The sequence below is a fragment of the Otolemur garnettii genome, unplaced genomic scaffold (assembly GCF_000181295.1).
Source record: "Otolemur garnettii isolate 467f Iridium unplaced genomic scaffold, OtoGar3 scaffold00181, whole genome shotgun sequence".
Lineage (NCBI taxonomy): Eukaryota > Metazoa > Chordata > Mammalia > Primates > Galagidae > Otolemur > Otolemur garnettii.
Window position 1 is genome coordinate 1912754 of NW_003852576.1, and position 3678 is coordinate 1916431.

Below are 3678 nucleotides of genomic sequence, written 5' to 3' on the forward strand. Positions count from 1 at the left end.
TTTTTTTTTTTGAGACAGTCTCACTTTGTCACCTTTGGTAGGGTGCTGTGGCATGACAGCTCACAGCAACCTCAAACTCTTGGGCTCAAGAGATTGTCTTGTCTCAGCCTCCCAAGTAGCTGGGCCTACAGGTGTCCACCACAACACCCGACTATTTTTTAAAGACGAAGTCTTGCTCTTTCTCAGGCTGGTCTCGAACCTGTGAGCTCAAGCCATCCACTGCCTCAGCCTCCCAGAGTGCTGGGATTACAGGTGTGAGCCACTGTGCCTGGCCAAGAAGTGTAACTAGTTTCTCTTCTGTGGTGGTTCCCAACACAGGCCTGGTCAGTAAAATCACAATGTCCCAGCTGACATCCCCTGCCTGCCCTTTCAACCTTGTCACCTACTTCCTTACGCAAACATTAACTCGGTTAATCCTCACCAGAACCCTTTCCACCAATACCAAGTTATTGTACCCCTTTTAAAGATGAGGAGAGTGAGAGAAGCCCAAAGCTGGCAGAAGTGGGGGACGTAGGATTCAAGCCCAGGCAGCTGGGCATCTGTGCCCCCATGCTGACCCACACTGCTGTACGCTTCTGAGGTTTTACTACAGGGACAGCGTCAGGGGCTCTGCACAAAAGGCGGCTCAAGAAATAGTGAGTGACCTTGATACAGTTTGGAGCATACGTGTCTGGAGAGTAGGGACAGCCTGTGTGCCAGGCTCAGCTCTGACTTACAGGTGCTGTGACCCTGGGCAAGTCATTCACTAAGTCCCAGTTTCTTCCATTTGTAAAAGTGGGAATACTACTTACCACACAGGTAGAGAACTTAGCATAACACATCTAAGAAACACTCAGTGTTAATTTGTTGATAAGCCAGCAATGGGCACAGTGCACGTAAATCTCCACCAGAGTCGTCAAAGCAGAGAAAGGAAACGGAGCAAGATTTGTACGTAGGGTGATCACAGTCCCCGCCCCCAGTCAGTGCTGGAGTCGTGAAATTACCAGGAGCAGCCCTTTCTACTCTCAAAAGGGTCCCAGGTCAGATGACAGAGAATATCATGACTCTAATCAAAATTACAGTCAATGTAGCCTCTGGCATGGGAAGCGTAGGTTGGACAGGGGGACTGTGATACGCCCAAAGAGAAATGGGGATTCACAGAAGCTTCATATATTTCAAGTCATAAGATAAATAAAAAAATCAAATCAAATCAATCAACAGAAGCTGCTACCAGGAGAGCACTGCAGTGATTCTGGCTGGAGTGACGCCTAAGACACCAGGGTCACTGTGGAATGGTCACACACTCTCAAAACTAGGAAGTCAGAATGTTTTCCCACCGCCTCTGGTTGCCTACTACAAAACCCTACAACTAATGAATGTCAAAGGCTTCACTAACAATTAAGGCAAGAAATAATACCGGCTTTTTGCCCCTTCAGTCCAAGAACACATGATTTTTTTTTTGAGACAGAGTCTCACTGGGTAGAGTGCCATGGTGTCATAGCTCACAGCAACCTCAAACTCTTGAGTGTGAGCAATCCTTTTGGCTCAACCTCCCAACTAGTTGGGACCACAGGTACCTGCCACCACACCCAGGAACTTTTTTTCCTTTTTCTTTTTTGAGGCAGAGTCTCACCTTTTTTGCCCTATAGGAAACAGATCTCATTCTTGCTGAGGTTGGTCTTGAACTTCTGAGCTCAAGTGATCCTCCCTCACCTCGGCTTCCTACAGTGCTAGGATTACAGGTGAGTCACTGGACCCAGCCAGAATACATGAATTTCCATCTAAAAAAGCTCACTAAAAATCAGGAGTTTCATCCCTGGCTAAAAAATACAAAACACCCAGGCAGTGCATGTGTTTCAAAGAGTAAGGTGCTGGGCCCATATACCGGAGATGGCAGGTTTGAGCCCAGGCCCATCCAAAACTGCAAAAAAAAAAAAAAAAAATGCAAATTACCCAACCTCACCCACAGCCCACTAAGAATATTATTTTGTTATGTCGATTTAAAAAATAGAAGAGCCTTAACAAGATTATAATGAATTTAAAATTATTTTCCTTGTGCAGTCCTGTTACTGTTTTAATTTAGTTTCTGATCTGAAAATCTTCACCACCATTCCATGTGGTCACAGCAAAAGGAAACAGGTGTCTGGGGAGTACTGAGCAGGGGGCCCGCCCGGCTTCTTCCCAGAGCCCAGGAGAAGAGCAACCTGCTGCCCCCGTGTGGCAGGAAGGTTTATAACCACCGATTTTCTCAAACTCCAGGAGTCGTGCTTAGAAGAGCTCAAAATGTTAACCAAGCCACTTGCCTTGTAAAATATCTTTTTCAGAATTTGAAAACAAACAAAAAAAAAATCCAACATTAACACTTTGACGCTTGTTCTTCAATAATTCTTAACCAAAAGGGCAAAAAAGAGTAATGGCTCAGGGTATGACAATGTCATCAGGCAGGTCTGGATTCTCCACCTTGGTGGCTCTGGGCATGTCACTGTCAGTGTCCTCACCTGTAAAATGAGGATGAGGACACTACTCATGCTCTCAGTGTGATGGGCACCCAGGGCGATGACGCAGGTAACTGCTCAGCATACTGCCCGGAAAATTCAAGTACTTATTTTTGATAAATTTTACATTTTTAGTAGTGGATTTTAAGAATGTCTAGCGCAATGATTTCAGCCAAAGGTGGTATGTGGAGATGAGCCACAGACCACGAGGCAGGTGGAGACACCACCTGGAGGCCTTCTTCAAAACACAGAAAACCGGCCCCGCCCTCGGTTTCTGACTCGGGGGGTGGGTCAGGCCCCAGGATGTGCCTTTCTGTATCTAACAAGCTCCAGGATGAGAACGCTGATCTGGGAAGGACTCGGAGAACTGCTGCTACAGACAGATGGCCCCTTTTTTCGCCCAGAGTTATGCTGTTCCTAAAATTGATCCTGGAAGTAGAATCTGGGTTCAGATCCCAGGGCTGCCACTATTTGTGTAATATCTTGGGTGAGTTAGTTGACTCTGTGTCTCAGTTTCCTCATGTCAAAGTGTGGGTATTAAAAATAACCCGTCTTGCAACAGCCGATCAGACAAGGTGAGGATTAGCTGGGCAGAATTAGAGCTCGCTGCTGTTCCTGCTGTTATTATGGCACTGAAGGGGTTTGGGGCAACAGGGGAGCTAGAAAGGGGGCAGCTCTTGGCCCAGGCTCCCTTCTCTTCCATTTGTTCTCATCGTCCACAGCAGACTCAAGTCTGGTGACCTGACCAGCTAGAACACTCATCCTGAGTGCCACTTCCATCTCTTTGTGTCCTGTACCAACCCAGACACCTTCCTGGAAAGAACCTCTCCCTAAAACACGTCTATGGGCAGAACACAGCACAAAGTCTCGGTTTCTAGTTGTTCCATCCCAATCAGCGGGTGCTCAGTCTCCATGAATCCAAGCTTACTCAGCTGAAAAGTGATACCAGGCTGGGCATGGGGGCTCACACCTGTAATCTTAACACCCTGGGAGGCCGAGGTGGGAGGATCACTTGAGCTTAGGTGTTGGAGACCAGTGTAAGCAAGAGGGAAACCCCAATTCCCTCCCTCCCTCCCTTCATTTTTTGAGATAAGAGTCTCACTTTGTCGCCCTGGGTAGAGTGCTGTGGCGTAATAGCAACTGTGTTCTATGAAAATTTTTGTTGCTCCACATAGACCAAATTTTTAATTAAGAACACCCCCCC

At 47.0% G+C, this 3678-nt stretch overlaps 1 protein-coding gene across 15 annotated transcripts in view; it reads right to left on the bottom strand.

Moving 5' to 3' along the window:
• The window catches only part of APBB2 (amyloid beta precursor protein binding family B member 2), a 377881-nt gene that overhangs the window by 80817 nt on the left and 293386 nt on the right, over positions 1–3678 (bottom strand). The window contains exon 3 of one of the 15 annotated variants that reach the window (XM_023519610.1): positions 1693–1701. The exons of the other annotated variants lie outside the window; for them this stretch is intronic. The gene's annotated coding sequence lies outside the window, so the exon portion shown is untranslated. The remainder of the gene's footprint in view (positions 1–1692; positions 1702–3678) is intronic. 15 annotated transcript variants of the gene reach the window in all.